Source organism: Contarinia nasturtii, unplaced genomic scaffold, assembly GCF_009176525.2.
Source record: "Contarinia nasturtii isolate CC-2019 unplaced genomic scaffold, AAFC_CNas_1.1 Cnas_scaffold_928, whole genome shotgun sequence".
Taxonomy (NCBI): Eukaryota; Metazoa; Arthropoda; class Insecta; order Diptera; family Cecidomyiidae; genus Contarinia; species Contarinia nasturtii.
Window position 1 is genome coordinate 2,742,473 of NW_022198275.1, and position 20,352 is coordinate 2,762,824.

At 33.2% G+C, this 20,352-nt stretch overlaps 1 protein-coding gene across 5 annotated transcripts in view; it reads left to right on the plus strand.

Moving 5' to 3' along the window:
* Window positions 1–20,352, plus strand: part of LOC116342961 (potassium voltage-gated channel protein eag) — a 75,833-nt gene that overhangs the window by 13,014 nt on the left and 42,467 nt on the right. The window lies entirely within an intron of this gene.

Here is a 20,352-nt window from a genome sequence, read left to right on the forward strand (position 1 = left end):
ACGCAAGTGTTTCAGTATTTATTCAAGACTAATAATTATTTCAACCACAAACGACGATCAATTTCTCGTTAGTGTTTTTTTACAAGTGAAGATGAATGAGAATGGGTAATAGAAACCATAAATTATGTGCTTTGATGCGGTCGGTAAAAAACCTTCACTTTAATACATGCAAAATCGGACATTAATTATTTCAAGACACCCAAAGGTTTCCAAAGTTGATGAAGGTATTTTGTTTATTGAAAATTTGAAGTTTATTTCACCATTGACCATGTTCCACATCATTTGATATCTAGATAATTATGTGTCTCGTACAGCTTCCGAGAATTAATCGCAATAAAATTTATTCGAAATGCTCGAAACCAAAAGAAGGATATTTGTGACATGATTCATTTTATGGATTTTTCTAAGGAAGCCACAGTAATAAAGATTCATACATATATCATATATAAAGTCGTTGCCTCGAACGAAAATTCATTTGGTCGAACACTAATTTTCATGCAAAAAATAAGATCGTCCTCATTTTATATGGACCATTATTCATTTATGTTGCGAGATATGCTTTCACATTTCCACTTTCTTATGCTTTAGAAATATATGCGAAAACTTTTAAGCACACATGCCAACAGCAGCTAAATAAATTCGAAAATAATGTGCACCCCAAAAACATGTATTTGCGTTTTGCTTAGCCACATTTTGCTTTTGCAAATTTATTTATCCTTAAAAAGTGCTTGTAAATTCGAAACATATACAGAAACAACACCAACCGATTTAAGATGTTGTATGTTTTTGTTGCGCGAGCAGAGAGGGAGAGAGAGAGAGAGAAGAGCTACAATCTCAAAATGTGCATAGCACAGAGGTTTAACAAATATACATTCCCGAAATGCCCCGGGCCATTCTTCCATTCTGTCACATATATACATCACCAAATTCGCTGTTATTTCTACAATTTATTACATTCGCTGGAACTTCACCAAAAAACAATCAAATACCATTTCATTCGAAACATAAATAAAACCATATTAATTATTTTCATTTGTCAATTTTGATTTTATCTGCTTAAGCGATTGCAATGTTGATTCGTCATCATTACATAAGCACTCTAATTAAAATACACGTTTGCAAGCATCGGAACAAACTTCTAACATCATTCGCCTAATATTGTGTACTCGCTATAATTAAAGCAACTAATTTGTATAATTTATTTATTTTATTTGCAGTTATAAATCAGCTAATTAGACACTTGAAACTGAATGTATGTGCGTTTAATATGTTGCTTGTATTTTTCAATATATTTATCGCAAAGTGGTTGGTAATAGCACCAGAAAGCTTTCAACGATTAAAATTGGAATCTTTCTTCAATTTCTGATAACGAAGTTTTCGAGTAATATTTGCTGATTTACATAACATTCGTTTGTCAATGTTTGCCATCAACTTTCAACAGATCATATAATTGCCTTGTAAGCCATTAAATTTCCAACCGAAAAAAAGAGACGAAACTCCATATTTCGTTTTATGTCTTGTTAGTAAGACAGGCATCATATTCGTTTTGTATTCAATTGCTGTAAATAATACATAAAATCGTTGCGAATGCGGTTTTCATAATGCCATAATTCCAATACACATTGAACTGGGCTGAAACAGCGTTGAAAATGACATGTCATTTGTGTGAAATGAGATGATAACTGCTTGAAATGTGATGTCAATTATGAATAGCAATGAAATATTCCGCATGATCAGTTGGAAATGACCGAAGACATGGGTATGAATGTACAACAAAAAAATGTATATCAATTTGACCTAAATGTCCTACGAACAACCATTTGAATGAGTCGTTATTTTTTTCTCAGTTATTCATGGCAAAATTGTTGCCGAAGATAATTGTCATGTGTAGTTGAAAAACGGCTGTAATAATGAGCCAGTAAATGTTATTTGCTCTGTTTTTAACGTATTTACTTCCATATAATCTGAATTTTCAAGAATTTATGTGTAAACACTGAACATTTCATAAGGAATTCTGTTCAAAAGCATACTAATCCATTAAAAAACGCTTTAAGCGCACAGGCTCTTAAAATGGCCTTTATATTTTGGCTGAGAATAATATGTGTTTGAAACTTGGTACGTTCTCCTTTGCACTTTCATATTATTGCTTATGTTGTTTCACTCGCGCACATTTTTGCTCAGATTAAATAAAATGATTTTCATACCATCAGCTATTTTCTGTATCATTTTCATTTGATGTGGAAATATTGTGTTCACTTATCTCCCGCTTTAGCTGTCATAAAGTAGCTAAGTACCTAAGACAAGGTACACAGATAGACAAAATAAAAATCAATTTATTCGGCATCGAGTGTACGGTGTTTTGCTCCAAGTTATACGTAGTTTTTCATTCTGGTTCAGTGCTTGTTGAAGTTTTGTGTGTGTGTCCGCGCCATGTTTAAGCAGGAAAATTCTAAGCAAATTAAAATATAAATAAAAAATGGTACAGAAATATGACAAAAAATCATGGGATTGGATACTTTGCAAAAAAAAAAAACTTTGTACATGTCGGAAACAGCCGCTTTTATTCGGGTGAAATGTAAAAAAACGCCAACAATTGCCGAAAGAAAGAACATCAATTTTGAATTTGAATTGATTTTTTTTCTATTTCAATTGAATGCGAAAAGCACGCGCGTTCATAAATTTTTTTTGCACACTTTTTTTTTGTTGTTGGGTAATAAATGTGATACATTCAAGTCAAAATTGTCAGCATTATTGTATGTCACAAGTTTCATTCGAGAGCCGCATCATTTTCGACCGCAATGAACTCAAAGTTATTTAATGAAAATTATACTTTTAAAAAGAGCGTAGAAAAGTAGAAAAGGACGAAGAAGAAGTATAACAAAACTTTGCGACTCTTTTGTGAATATTTTGGCGTGTATTCACGATATTACCGCTCTCGAGGGGGCAAATTCAATTTCAAGTATAAAACATGCGTCACGATTGTTATTCCTTTATATAATGTGCGTGTCTTTCCGTTTTTTTCTCCTGCTGATTGTTGGCATTTCTTTTGACATTATTTTACATTTCACGATACGAGTGTAAATTTTGTTTTTATACAACGATTTATGTCTCAGTTTTGTCGTTTTGGCATTACATTTTACTTTTGATACAGCCATTACAAATGGGAGACTCCATTTTCCATTTTCGCCGTTGTTCGTTTAATACCATACCGAACAACAAACCGAGAAAGAAAAAAATATATCAATCTGCGAATGGAACGCACAAAAAGACGAATCAACGAGTGAAATTTTAATTTTTTTTCTTCTCATCTTCATTCGATTCCTTTGGCTCTGATGCTCGCCGAATTTTCCTTTTCATGTCAAAAACGTTTCATAAATGTTATGCAAACGCAATTTTTCTACGTTCAATTGTCTTTCAATTGTATTTTTCATGTTATATGCTAGCATTTTGTGTGCAATGCTCCCAAGTCGTGTACAAAACGGGCTACAAACAAATACTTGATGTACAATGAATGTAATAAAGTGGTTGTAATAAGATATAGATAACGAAGAGAAGCAACAAACATACAAAGCAAAAGAGAAACCATCACCGATACGGGAACGCTTGTGCCAACCGGAATATGCGACAGTAAAAGCAAAGGGAAAAGAAACCATCAAGTAACATGGTAAAAGAGTAAAGCTTTTAGTAATGTTTCTCATCTCTCAAAGCAAAAAGACTGCTTCATATATATTGTATAATATCAATGTTCATTTTCATTGTTGCTCTTCGTCCCTATCCCTCTCAATCCATACACTCCGTACACTCAATTCATTTCATCTATACCTCATACCATTTCACTGATGATACATATATAATGTGCGTGTAAAAAAGGCACTTACATATTCATTTCTAGGGCCATCGCAAATCGAGCACCACTACAGCTGGCGCTATGAAAGGCACATAGCATCCCGCAGAACAAGTGAACTTCAAATATTCGATAGAGCAACGTGTAATGCCAATAAGATGTTTGTACAAAAAACAGACACACACAAATCGCCTGCATCTTCAGTGTTACTTCTCATAAGTGTTATTTCTTCAAGACAAACATTTACCATTTTAGATGTTTTTTTGCTCTTTTGATCATCGTTTTCGCTTTGCCGCTCGAAAAGACGAACGAAAATATTTTTTAATGTAAAATGAGATTTTATCGCACAACATATATTCTATTGTCTGCAAATACCACCATCGAATGACATTATGAACAATAGAATTTACTTTGTCGCTCCGTCGCATTTACCTTATTCGAGTCATCGAGCAACGAGTTAACGTTTATTTATTTAAAATCTACAATTTTTATACGTGTTATATCTTTCGAAATGTTACCGTAGTACTCACCCTTTTACAGAAGCAACTTACTTCATAGAAGCATCTATTTGCCTGATCCATTCAAGCAATTTTGAAACAATAAAATCAAATAACCGAAAATGTAGTCTTTCATCTTGTTAAAAGCAATTAATGGAAAAAAACCACCTAACGACAAAAGTAGAAAAAGGTTAATTTGTTTTAGCGATAATGGGTTGAACAATCACAAGGTTTACTGTTTTCATCGTTGTCATGCCATGAATTTCCTAAATAAATGTCAAAAAAGATTTCGATTCCGAATTTGCATGAACCCTTTCTTAACTGATTCATAGTTAACCTAACTGCCGAAAAACCGCTTAATTTTAACATTTGATAAATTAGATTGAGTTTTCGAACAGGTAGGGTTATCCTCGATAACTTATCCGATCCAATGTTTCCTCTTCAAAGTGCTTGTGATATGATTCTTTTTTATGCCATTAGAATAGATATGCACCTAATCAGAGTTCAGAGAGATTTCACCAAAGAACTTCAACTTTGTTAAAATGTTTGAATAAAAAATTAATTAAGATTGAAACCATCAAACCTTCACCGGAAATATATTTATCGAAACATCAATTTTACGGTGATACAAGGGATTTTTTTCTATGACGATGGTGTTATTTGCGTTCGATGCTTAGAATAATAAAATGGACTGCTATTGTTGTCATTTTCACATAGCTTTCAACAATGCCATCCACGTGGAATTTATGAGAATGGGAAAATGCTCTCGATTTTCGATGATGGTTTCCAGCTGACACAGAAACGTTTTCGTTCAAATTCATTTATACCTGCCACTCTCCCTGCTCGGCATGTATTCAAGTATATTTTCCTTGACAATGTCGTGTGATGACGGAAGGCTCTTACAAACTCAAAGTGATAACATACATTAAATCAATACAAAAGACACGTCGTTTTGATTTCATCGCACACACAAAATGACTGTGTTACAGCTTTCGTTATTTATCTAAAAGCTTCGTACGTTTCACACCTCTTTTTTAACAACCATAAAAACCATTCTGTTCGTCTGGTAAAACATCTAACTCATCATCAACGTCATCAACATGCCATTTATAAATTATAATGTGAAAACGCTGTGCGTAGTATTGAGTGGGCCGAACAATAAATTTTCCTGAAGTACAGTTTGGTGCGGTGTTTTTTGCTTTGTGTGAGAATATATTCAATTGTACACTTCGTTTAACTATTTACATTTTGTTAAATCCCTTTGGAAATGGACTATGCCGTTTCATAGCCATGTGTGCGGACACCTTTAATGGCTTTTGAATATGATAGGTTGGCCTCTTTTAATTTCGAAACAACTAGACTGACGTGTTCATATGAAGACTCATTTATGTAGTAATTGTTTGTTGTTGCAGAAATAATTGTAGAAAAGGTTTCACCGTGAAATGGTCTTTGTTTATTCAAAACTTTTTACTTCTGTAAATAATTTCATAGCAAACATGGCATTTTCTATTTATTTTACAATTTTGTTTGAATAGATCGGTGAAAGTTGGACCAGAATTATTTTCTACAGAATAACTAAAAAGTGAACAAGATAAAAGTGGAGCTTTTTTCAGATAAGTGACCGAGTTTCGAGAGTTTAATCTGTCTTAGTAGCAACCAAAGTTGTGTGTATTTATCTTTCTGAGAATATGTTTATTTGAAAATGGACATGAGTTGAACCAATGGAATGTTTGCGAAACCACTTATATCAACATTTCACAAGCACTTTGTTAGAAATCATTGCCAATATGGCAAGCGTTCTTTCTCAATTGCGGATTGTTTGAACCATACCGAAACAGTTTAATTTTGTGAATTGAGCTAATTTTTCTTGAGAATTGAAATTAAATTAGATCAAATGTAAGTGGTTTTGATCGCTTGAACATCAATGATTTTAGATTAAATTAATTTTCTTCGAAAAATCGGCACCAACGACGTCAGACAGCTAAAGGTCATCCATTTCATAACGCTGGATAAACCCAGACATTTCAGAGAAAATTTCCAACACATTAATTTGATTATGTGTTAAAGGGTCCATAATGTGAGATCTATACCGTATAAAGAAAACTTTATTTCAAAAATGTTTGCTTCAAAATAAACGGTTTTTTTTTGTCGCAAATTTTCCACAGCACATGCGTTGAATGGAAATAATGGTCCATTGTTCCGGAAAAATCATTTCATATATTGAGCCTTTTTCATCGATTTAACATTTTCTTAAGATTCACCAGTACTTTTTATGGTTTGTCACTCTTTTGCGATGCCATGAGTCATTATGAATATATTCACACATATTATATAAGAAATATTTCTTCAATAAAAGATAAAATAGAATTGAAATGATGCATTCATGTGAATTACTTGGATATCACACTCTTGGTGTGTGCACAATGCACGGCGGACATGGGATACATTATAAGTTTTCTTATATTTGAATAGCTTGGAATAGATAGATGTTTCAAAGAAATCTATTCAATCGTAAAGTCATTGTCTGGTCGACAATGTATATGGGAGCGAGTATTTGAATGCGCTTTGCGATGGGATCAATAAAACTATTTGCAGTTCGTTGACAAAGCAATTGCGTTGGTGCACAGACAATGCACATCCAACGCACATATCGTTTTATTGTTCAATCAAAAGGAATTTAATTGAATGGTTTAATAGATTCGTACAGCATTTGCACTGACATGGAACTATTCAAGCATTTCAACTTTACAGCAAAACGAAACTAATTCATGCACCCCACCAACGAATCTGAAAGAGGCGGGAAGGTTGTATTTTAGAGTCCATGATCTCCACATATAATAAAGAATATTAGGTTCGTCATAAATTCCAAAACAATCGAATTAAATTGAACAGTTCATTATTCAAGTGCTTCTGGTTTCGAACAATATAAGATTAAGCCAATGCAAAATTAATTTATAAATATGTATATATTGTAACATGATTACCACGGTACTTGACGGTAGTAAATAAAATCCAGAGGATTATATCTCCATCGTCTAGTCTATTTAATGGTAGTTTTTATATACAATAAGGACATAAGCCGTACATAAACAAGCTAAATGTGTCAATTTTATTGCAGTGTTGTATGTGTGTATAATCATCGATTCGAATACATCCTCAATTGTTATTTGGACATTCGTAAAAAAAATAGAAATGGGTCTTTTTTGTATGGATATAAAGTTTAGTCGCCATAAATCTATTGATAATGAAATTTAAAAAAAAAGATCGATTCGTTTTTGTGCTTCTATCCGATATTCATGGTTGAAATGGTTATTTCGTCGCCAGCATGTTATATATGACGTCCGTTCTACATAAATTTGGATGCCAGTGCCAAAATAAATCCAAAACTGGAACGGAACTGTTCAAGTCTCTATCTTTTTTCAATCGGACCAAAAATTAAAAGTTTTTTTTTCGATTTGGATCGGTTCATATGGTAAAAATGGAAATGAAATTGCTGAATGAATGATGCGAAATGGAATATTGATTTTATATGCTCAACAACAATTTAATAAGAAACTCAAACGAACAAGTCAATTTGTTTGCATTGTAATCAAGAATCAAAGCTTCTAACAAACATCGGTTGAACTGTGTGTATGACACTGTATGTTGATTTGTTTAGCATTTCAAAAATGGCTGCAAATATACAACTAACTCATCTAAACTAATGTTTTTGTTGGTTTTTGAAAGTTGAATAAATGCCGAAAGGTGAATTTGATGTTTATCAATCTTTTAGCCACAACAAAAATGTGAAAACTCATTTCAACTTCATGATTCTGATGAAATATTTTCATACCGTTTCCCGCATTTGTGTCACACAAAATTCGGCAAGCTTACGTTTTAATTAAGCTAAAACTTGTTCGATGATTGTTTCTATTGTATGATACCAATTCAAAGACAATCGAAACGAAATGGAGATGCCACTTTGCCAAGATACAATTCAATTTAATTATCTAACATTGATGTTAGTCTAAATCGCTTCGAGCTACGTAATATTCTTTGAAAAGTTTCTATCATTTTGTTCGCAAATAGCAACATGGAACTTCGGTTGATATTCGACTGGTGCTTCGAATACGATTCAGGTAAAATTGCTGAAAGCATATTTCATTTGCCAAATATGATTGGAAATGTCAATAATAATAAATGAGAAATATGGCAAGTGTGTGTTCACGTCTATTAAATTTGATGTGATGCTCCACTTAATTGTGTTTGTTTCCCTTTGTCGAGGCCAATGTTCGCACGCAGAAGTGACTACGTCAATAAAAATTGCTATCGATGACGATTCATTAATTTTCCTTTTATCAATTGAGCTCCTCTGTTGCATCGGTACATTCACAACGATTTCCTCAATTATATATCAGCATTAAAGTTGCCCAGATTCGATGAAGCGAAAATACTGTGTGCGTATGACGAATTTCTTTATTACTTTGCCGTGTCTTCGTCAAACTTTTTGTAACCATTTTAACAAACTCGCACCGTCAACGAACCATTCACTTAATTATTGAACATTCATAAAATATAGAGTTTGTTGTGTTTCAATCGAAATTGATTTATAGCCGACAGCTCAGTTCACTCTTAGAAATGATGCTACAATTTTAATGAACATAAAATGGAACAAAATTTGTTCGCAAACATGTTTATTATGAGGGTTTGATTTTAGCTTGCTTTTCCATCGAAGAACGACCAATGCTATTAAATTCAATAATTCAAATGAACAATATTCAACTAGTGAAACTTGTGGGTACAAGTAAGAAGAGCTTAACTTTTTGCTTTCAATGCAAAAAGTGATGCGGATTTTATAATAAGAAAAACTTTATGATTTTCAAACATCAGCGACTTTTGTAGAGTATAAATTGTGATTCAACTTTTGACATGGGAAAGACATTGGTAAACAATTCGTTTTAATATAAATTTAAAAATGAATTGTTTGTATAGCAACTGTCCATACTTTTCAATCAAAATATTTGTTAGCCACTCAATGATTGTCCAAAGTGTCATTCTGTTGAACATGCATGTTCCAGTCCAATCGACAAGTTTTGTGGATATAGGCAGAATAAGAGAGAATAATAAACATTGAATCAATTCATGGAAAAGTGTGCCAGTGAATTACTGTGATACAGCAAATCGATAAAATCAAATACGGAATTTTTGCCGTTCACAATCCGTTCGGCTGATTCTTCACTTTTCTTTGTAAACAATGGATAAATTTAATCCAAACATAGTTTCATTGTGTGCATTGAACAAATCACGCTTCGAGAAGCTATGATTCATTCATTGGCAATCACATTTATCAGACATAATCAATTTTCGTATCGCACAAATCACTATACAATATGCTGAACACGACCAAAACATTTCTTCGATACTGAATTTATTTCTGAACGTCTCGCATAAAAAATAGCCACAGTAATGTATGAGAATTCATAGTGTGCACTGATAGGAATTTTAAGTTTACTCAACGGAACGAGATTCGTGTTTCCATTTTCTTCGTGATTAAAATTACAAAAAATTACTCTTTTATTTCAATTTTGTGATCAAATGTAAGTACTTGATTCTTATCGAATAGTAAAAAATTGTGCAAAAGAACATACATAAAACGTTTATTTTTAATTTTACACAAAAAAAGTTTTGAAGTCGTGAGAATGGCTGCCGTATCACTGAACATACTTGATTTGAACATTAAGTGCCTGCGTGAGGTTTTTCGATATTTGAACGTGCAAGACTTTGTGAATGTGGCCGAAGCCTTCAATATCACCGAAAAATATACCAAAGATCTTGCCAGATATATTGACACCACCGATCAATTGAGCAAATCAAAATTTCTACGATTTGTGGTGACTGTATTGGAGGAATTTTTCTATAAAAATGGATCACGCCTTTACATCAACGATGACTTTCAGTTCTACGGAAGATTATTCCGTCATTTTGGTGGCTTAATAAAAAAATTGATCGTATATTTTGACGGCGATGCTTTTCCAGAAAAGAAAGTTGAAGACGCAATTCAAATATTCGCTAGAATCGATGCTTTAATATTCTTAAAGATTGTTATTCACGATTGCGAGCTCCTGTTTAAACTTCCATTTTCATTGAATCAACCGAAGCATTTACATTTACGCCTCAGTGAGAATCCATATGATTTCGATGGCATCTCCAAGTACGTAAAAAGCAACAGCACTATTGAATACTTGACTGTCGAAGCGGTTACACCTCAACAGGAATTGAACGACGATGGAATGATCAATTTAATTGATAGTCTACCAGGCTTGAAGGTTTTTGATCTCGAATGCGAATGGCATCGCGATGAAAAAATTAAAGTTTTCGTTCAATTTTTGTCTCGTTGTACAAGAAACATACGATTTTCAGCATTTTGGGAGTATGAACATTTGGATTGTAATATTTTCATTGAATCTTTCAACAAACACGCTGGAGAAAGTATGCGCAACAGAAGACAGTGGGATATAAGATATGGTGAAACAGATAAATTCAATTTACATACCACACATAAATTTGTTTCATTCAAGAAACGAAACACATGAAGAATTCATATTTTTATATGAATTTTTGCATTTTAATGAATACTATTCAATCATTTTTCCACATTAAATGAAAATTGCTGACAGATTACCAATATTTGTTTCGACATTTTATATTTAAAATTTGATAAGCGATATTAGATAAAAAAACAACAATACTTTTCTAACAAAGGAAATATTTCAATTTTTAAACATGACATGTACTTTGAAATTTAGAAATTATACCATAGAAAATATCAATTATTTATCGATTTACTCATGAGAATATATAACATTCAATAGCAAAAATAAAAATACAACTAATGAATAAAGTGTATCCAAAATGGCATAAAAATGTATGGTTAATTATAATTTATACTAAATGGAAAGGTTGAAAAGCGATAAAATATCATAATACTCAACACAATGTTCGATAATTATCGCATTCAAAATCGATTTTCAAACCCAACAGGTCAATGCTTAATAATTTGGTGGCGCTTAATTGTTTGTCCAATGGAATTTAAGGAACAATAGCTCTCAATATTTTATCATTGTATAATCTGCATGACAAGAGACACATTTGGTATTCAGGTTTGAAAAAGTGTGCCACGTCATAAATCATATGAAAATTAGTTGTTAATCTATGCCAGTATTCGCGCCATGGTCAGGTGATTAGATTTTCAAAACATTCGACTAAAATGAACAACGAAGAACGAACATTTTATAAAAATCGATCGATAATTTCAATTTAACACATTGCCCAATTTGAATTGAATAAATGCGTGATTCATTCGAGCCAATGTGCCCCATTCAGTCATTGACGTGAAATTATGCTTTAACATCATTTTAAATCATATTTTGTGTGCTGACAAAAATTTACATATTATGAAAATTTATTTAAAATTATGTGTCATGTATTCATATGAAATTATTTATTTAAATCGAGCACACACATTCAAAATTCGTATTCAGTTGCAGTGCATGTGGTGGTTGAACGTTATTTGGTTCAGTAATAATAAATTGGATACGGTGATTATATCGTTCATTAATTATGTATCCATATAATGTACGGTGTTGCGAATAAACCCCAAAGATATTACCAAACAAATGGGAGCAACAACAATAATGGAATCAATTCATGTTGCGAAGGTTCGTTGTCATCACAACACACATCAATTCGGTGCGCATATTAGAATAAATGTCAACAACAATACGACTCATATGTGTGGTAGACGTTGTTCGATTTTATGCCATGATGTCGAATTCAAAACTGATTTCCACCCATCACTTCATGTGAGTCGATGTTATTGAAGCAGATCTGCATGAATCCCCATTGTGCCATAGTGTTTATGAGTCGAGCGACAAATAATAAATCTATAGAATTCCGAACAATATATCGGTTAAAGTGATCAATGCTCTGGCATATGAGCTGCAATTATTGTAATTGCAATGTTCATTAATTGACTTTTTCGCCACGAATATATTTTATGCATTTCGCTTTGTATTATAAAAAATTGCAAAAACATTTGATATGAGGGTGTGATGACATCGCAATTTCCAAATCGACATGTTTCATCGTTTCGTCATTCGATTGTCGCCACAAAACAACATTTCAAATAATAAATTTGGTGTTTGCTTTTGTTTGTCAAGTTTCGGTGCTTTGGACAGAGTTCACGGGATGACGATTATCCATTTGAATGCACAATAAAACCAAACAAGATGGTGCTAGCTTTCTCTATCTCTCTTTCCTTCTCCCTTTCGTGTAATAATCTCATTGGGAAATTATGTCGCTTTCAAACCAAACTCACTATGTTTGTGTTTTGCCATAAAGTAAGTAGCATTAAAGGGCGAAATAATACCATAAATTCACGTGAATCGCATGAGTTGTCATTGTATTAGCAAAAGAGGAAAAAAAAGTTCAGAACCCCAAAAGTTCCATCGGTTAAAATGAGCAACACACGCAGAACATAGTTGTCTCGCTTCGAACGTATCAACGAAGTATTTTATCGATTTAATCATTTTCCATCTGACAATGGTAGACAACAAAGTCTGTTGTCATTTGTACACAGTCACAGTCACATTCATATTCGTTCGCGACGTGAATGCGGTCGGTCAATATATTCAGCGCTATACAAATACATATCCGCTGCTCGTACACAACATTCAACTATTTAACTATTGATTTCGGTGGATGTGTGAAATATTTATAAATGTTTCGACAGGATAAATGGCCTGCGCTATACTTATATCCGACATTGGTTAAACGGATTTCTTGGATCACAAAAGGGAAGTCAAATACCAAAAATTAGCTCTATCGATGGGCGATTTATATCCAAGCCTTGCCTTCAATTTCTTTCTACCAAAAGCACATCGCATACACTCAAAGATGAGCGCATTATCTATTTGATTTTGGTTGATGTTCACGTTCATACATATACGTCAGTGTGTTAAAGGAAATTTGGTTTGAATCAGAGAAACTGAGAGATCGTGCGGCGTACGAAATTCGTTTTTCAATCACATATCGCATTATCTCACTGTGTGTGTTTCTTTCTCATTCGGATATCCATTTTGCAGTGTAATCAGCACAGCGTGCGATAAATCGAAAAACGTGCGTTTGTTATTTGCTATATGTGGTTTACCAGTCAGTTTTCTATTTCCTACACAGCTCATTACAAGGCCCAGCATTGTTATGCGGTTTTGAAAATCGATTAATTAAATTTAATGAATCATCCGATATTTTATCAATTTTCTAAGGCTATAACGTGGTTGCAATTGCCCTATAATTGATTTGGGCCATCTTTTTTTCATATAAACAACCGAAACAACGTATCCAATTACTTGGGGATGTGTGTGTGTCAATAGAAAAAGGTATTTCCCAAAAAAAATCCATCAATCAAATTCAAAATTATCCGCTTTTTGATAGATAGGCAAAAATAAAAGCCATTTCATCCATTCTAATTATATTGATAACGATTTAAGCTACATTTATTCATTATCAATTAAATTTTCTGTCACAATCTTTATCTATTTCATGAATAAATAATGACCATTTGAGACACCATCACCTTTTGTGAATGTGGTTACAAATTTGTTTCAATCATATCATTCTCGCATTTGTGAGTGTCCCCATTTTCAGTGAGATGCATTGGCGAGTTTTATCACTCATGGCTTGGGAAAATACCATCATAAAATCCACATTAAATCAAATTAGACGAGAGAAAAGGAGAAGGCAGAGGAGAAAAGAGAGATAAAAGATACAAAAATGGTATGCTTATCGTCATCATCGATATATGGTACGCGTATCCACATAATATCAAATGAATTTTATGTTTTATGGCTCAATATTTTCAGTGTATTGATTATCGTATTTGGTTTGATGTGCAAAATGCGAAATGGATTGTCTATCTTTATCCTGGATGATCAATGAATATACATTTTTAATGGTTTATTGTCTGCTCACTCTCTCTCTCTCTCTCGCTCCCTCTCCTTCTTTGTCATCCGCTTTCTATCTATCTCGTCGGTTTTACGATGCATTCAAGCATTGGTCCATAAGTGACCTCTTTTTAGTACATTTACGATATAATACACATGGTGTAATGACGTCAATCTCAATCTCATTGCACACAAACTATCGCTGTATCTCTTTCTCTATGTGTTTATGTCTTGATTTGCGCTGCAATATTCAATGCTTCAAGTTTTAAATGAAAGTACATACATTTCATGTAACACATCATTGCATCCAACAGCGACGATTGACGCGTTCATTTATTCAGACTGTTCGCTTATATCCTTTCATATCGACATTATTATCTTTGATGTGGTGTGCATTTCGATTCTCATTGTTCAACTCTACATTCAATTGGACCTTTCACGTTTATCGCATATATACATTCGATATATGGAATAACATATCTGAATGCACTATATAGTTTTACTCACTTATTCAAAAATGAGTCTTCTATCCTAATCTCTAAATCCATAAAACAAAAACTGTTTCAAAAGTATCGCATAATCTATGCCAAGAATTTGTAATGGAGCCATCATATACTGTGCCCAATAAACCGAATCCGAAATGTAGTTAAATTGGTATTATAGACTGATTTTGTGGAAGATTGTGTGAATCGCAAAGTTTTCGAAAACATACATTTACGCGGACTATAAATAAATCAACGCACACATGTTCCGCTTATAAGATTTTTCGTTATTGATTAACTTCTGAAACAAAAGAACGTCGAGTTAAATTGTCTTTTGTCAACATTATAAGAGTATTCTTTGGAAAATATAACGCATATTTTATATATATGGTTCCAAATTCAAAACAATTACTTATTCCCATGAAGCGATTACAGTGAATTGAATGCCATGAAGAAGATACGGTGTCACAATCTACAATATAATATGGTGCTTCTTATTTACGTTTCCCATCCGTTTTCTCCCGTTAGCAACTGTTTTTTTTTTCGTTTAGTTCCATTTCCTGTATGCTCGATAAAAAAATCGATACGCGCACAAAAATGGAAAAAGTGTGTATGTTTACAAAGCCAAAATAAAATAATCTAAATTGCCTTTTAGCTATTTGAATGTTCCCAAATGTATTCGGTTGTCGATTTTATTTTTTTGTTTGGTAATGATTTCGATTCCAATATTTGCGTTGATATCCAGTTATCCGGATATTTTTTTCCCTAGCGTGCCTGTTTGTATTGAAATTATATGGAAATAACTTTTTTTTGCTTACGCAATGTTTTTTTTTTTGTGTCGATGTGGTTCGATTTCCGTTCAATTTTGTGAATGCAATGCTGTTATCCAGCTCCTTTATGCTTTTCAACAATGTTATGTTTGCAATAATTTGACTTGCCATAGACAGCAGTTGGAAATATGATTATCATAACAATGAGCTACAGATACAAAAGCCAAGTTTTTGTGTGTCAATTATGAAAGCGCACGCAAACCAATATTGTGCTAAAGAAATACTGCACCAAATTGACAAAGAAAAGCTGAAATTCAAACAAGAACACCCATACAAAAGATATTTACGAGCTCGCACTTGAATTAAACATTTCGATGCCTTTATTTTAATGTTATCAAATGACTCGCAGTCGCCATCTTCATACGTATGTGATTTATGTGCTGTTGTCGTTTTTTCTATTCTGGCGGCAATGGAGCCAAAGTTTTCGTTTTTGCGGTGGTGAGTGTGTTATAAAAACAAATCTTTTCATGACAACGACGATGACGACGTGAACACACACACTCAGAGGGGAGGATTTGGGTCCTCCGTACGAGGCATTCGATGAAATGCACAATGAAAGAAACAAGAACAAAAAAACCCTATCAAGGCCACTTGAGAAAATCAATAAAATCATAAAATGTTTTATGAATTCGCTTGGCTCGAGGTGCTCCGTGTGTTTCCCACAATGAAGAAAATGTGCGCGACAACATTCGTCAATTGCGAATTGAGCAATGAAATTTTCCTAGCAAAGTCATAACACTAAAAATGTTGCAACCAAACCCAAAAAAACACGAGATATGTGCAATCGATAAATATAAAATTTCCAGAGCGCTTAACATTCAAAAGAAACAGCAAAGTTGTATAATTTTAAAACGTGCAACGATTTTTTTTTCATCAAAAAGAAAATGTAATTTGGAATGTCGTAAATCTAGTAGAAGGAAATGGAAAAGAGACATTTATAGAAATGCAACCGATTTAATATCGCTCAAATAAACGAGCTTCGTGTCATACTGTATGACTCATGCATACACATTGCACACACAAACACAAATATACATAGAAAAACTACTTCGTCAATTGAATGCAAAAAAGGAAACAAATAAATATACCACCATAAAAATTGTATACTGTCGTCGTCTCAAACTGCACTACAAACCATCTTTTGTTCGTTTCGTGTGACGATTTTTAGTGTGGAGCACGAGCAAGCCATAAATCATGATTTAGTTCGATTAACATTTTTTTTCCGAACGAAAGAGTGGCAAGTGTACGACAGAATTCATTTCAGAAATGAAATTTATCGAAATGAAAAGTAAAAGAGAGCGAATGCGAACAAAGAAAGTGTTTGGTGACAAACTGTGAGCAAATTCGTTATTTTCAGAAGTGAAAATGTATTCCAATGGTAATGTGTATCTAACGGTAAAGAGAAGGTATTGTAAAATAGAACCATTTAATACAAAGAAAAAAAAGTAAATCTTCATTTTATTGAGATTGCAATTTTTATTGGTTGTGTTCTTGCACCAGTGCAATTTCCACGTAGTTGTCAAGCACTTTTTCACCTTTGCTGTTGTTTTTTTACGAATGGCATTTTATTGAGTTTGAACGTGTTTTATTAAGTTTTGTTGCGGCTCGATGATCTCTGTGGAACTTATGACCGCTTGACATCATTCTATCTTTCAAAAAAAAAACCAAGAAATTATCTGCCAAATAAAAATCCAGCCGAATAAATTTTATTTGGAAAGATTCTTTGATTTATACACGAAGAAATTGTCTCAGAAAACTGTATTTTTCTGCTGTGCGAGCACAGTAAAACACCGTCGATTTCGTTTTCATGTGATCATGAAACATTGCAAAGACGATGATGACGACACTTTACAATTTGCCCGTAAAGAAAATGTGTACATATTGAAAATGAAACGTGTTGCAATCTTGATTGCGGCTAATTTCGTATGCAATATCGATCTCTTTTCTGCACATCGTTTGCATTCGTTACCCATCATTTGCATTCTAATGCATGTTTTGAGATGGAGTTGAAAAAGGAGAAATGGAACTGCTGGTGCTCATTTCAAATCCATTTACCAAATACTCTAATGCGCTGGATAACATTTCGGTTCATTTCATTTGTGGTTCGAAAGACCATTGACTATGATTTGCAATGTGATTTGAATAATGCTGTACATTGGACCGCCGAGAAATAGATACGTGTCCGAATGACCTTTTCTCTTACTTGGAACCAATCAAAGGTGCACTTCGCAAAACTCTCTTGTCATGAAGCACTTGAGATCCATTTACAAATATTATTTAAAGCCATTAAGGATTTTATGCCACTTCCATAAATGAGTTTTTCACCGGTTAAAATTGCGTTAGCTATATATATTTGGAACGATTATTTAGTGTAATTGGAAAACTTGCACTCAACACAAATAATAAAGTGGAAAGCATCGTCGTGACTATTCAATAGTGTTGCCTTGAAAGTTTCTATTTTATTGTTGCCATAGACAAACAGACAGAAAATGCATGCAACACATTTGATTTGATTATGACTTGCCAACAGTTGAGCGCATCATTTATTTTCAACTTGTATGATCTCAATACACATGAAATACTTGAAACAACTATCCAAGCCAGTTGAATTGGAAATTCGGCTAAATTATCTAGCTAACGAATTAGGTCAAATTTTGATACATTTCAGCAGGAATTTTAATCGATTCAATAGCTTCAACAATAACATAAAATTGGATTTATATGATTGGTATGCTTGAGAGCTGAATAGTAGTATCACTTACCATCATGCTTGAATGAACGAATGTTGTTTCAATCAATATTTCTACTCCTAATCTTGTCTTTGTTGTCCATAATGGACATATATGCATGTTTTTCAGCAACTTTTTTCACATACAGAATTATTAACGAAATTGAAAACTAGTTCAATTTGAAAACTACTATTATATTCTATAAATAACATATCATTTGAATACATTTTCAAAGGCCAACGATCTTTGTAAAAAAAAACTTAATAATTGATTATTTAAGTCCAGGGGATGGACAACACAGCCAACTTCATAGGATTGTAAAATGGTATAAATTTGTGCCAGTGGCAGTGGGTTTGCTAGTTCGACTGGCAACCGCTGTAGAGAGCTGTTTTCAGCTGGTTTAAATCTGCATTCAAAGTCCGTGCTCCAAATTGGTACCAAATAGGTTCCGTTTGTATTCAATTGAAGATATTGCTTTGTTTTGTGGCACCGTCATAAACTAATACTCCCAATTTACTTTTGAGTTTCAATCACAAAGTGAAAAATGATTGAACTCAATTTGAATCAATAACATTGAGCGGGTTGCCATACACCAATGTGTGCATTATTAACGAATGTTTTGACAATGAATATTTCAATTATTCGATTGTTTATTTCAATAAATTCCAGTTAAGTGGGACACAGATTTATGAATTTCAGCCATTTTATTTATTAGTTTAAAAAAAGGGAAGCAAATGGCATTGGAATTTTTTTTTGTTACTGCAAAAATAAACACAGAAGCTACGCTTTTCTATTTATATATGCAACTTTGCTGAGTGCAGCGATTGGATAATACAAATTCATTGCCACGTGAAACTTTTTAATTAAATCTCGGAAATAAAGTGGATGATAAATTTGGTTGGCGAATAATTTTTTTTGTTGTTTCCGTCGTTGCTGTTGGCGTTGTTGTTGTTTAATTAAAAATCATACGATTTCAGTTTGACAGTGCGCACCGATAAGAGTGCGACGCTTTTTTTCTTTTCCCCGGCATTAATGTGCGCAATAAAGTTTTTTTCAGTGCATTTTTCTCGTTTATCATGGCAACGTTTTATTTGTTCAAGGGGCATTGCGATTTACTGTCCTCTGGCGTGGGTATTTGATTTCATCTGCAAGAGAAACAAAATGTAAGGAAAATGTTCAGCATACCAACATTATACGTTTAAGTTGCCAGATTTATTTTAATTTTCCCAAACTACACCGGAAATATCACAATATCTACGCGCAATGAGTATTTAGAGGACAATGACAAAAAAAGCGCTGAAAGAATGAAATTCAACTTTCAGCATTGTTTTGCGTATGCAATTTCACCCAAAGACATTGAATGATAGTGGAAATGAATACCTAATTTATGCATTCACAGCTTTACCCGGGGTTTTTACGTCACGGGATATGAAGCTCAAATAAATTTCGACAAAAGACAATGCAGTTGGTGTGGAAATATTCCGGCATTTTATTTGAATGTGTGCGGTGACGAAATGCATAACAAAATGCAAGTTGCAATGATCCAGAAAAATGTTACCGTCTATGAAGAATATCTGGTAAGGTAAAATTCATCATTAAGTCAAAATTATATGCAAACACGCTTGGAAAATAGAACATACATACACACAGCTATTGTATCTAAGGATTTGAATTTGAATGTGCCTAGTGCCCTGGAAATACACAATTCCACAATGCAAACATCTTGCAGAATTGATTTATGATCAAAAGAAAATCGTCCGGAACGATGCGCCAGCGTTACCGTTTACTTAAATGAAAAGAAAAAGAATAATGCAATATGCAAATATAGACGCTATATTGCAAACAATAGAAAGAAAATAAATGGTATTTGTATCTGGTATGGAATCGTTGTTATTTAAAGCACAATAAACTATCTGTAATATCAAACGCGAATATATTTTTACAATTGTCAATTTAGATTGTTCATTGCATTTATTAAGAATACAGCACG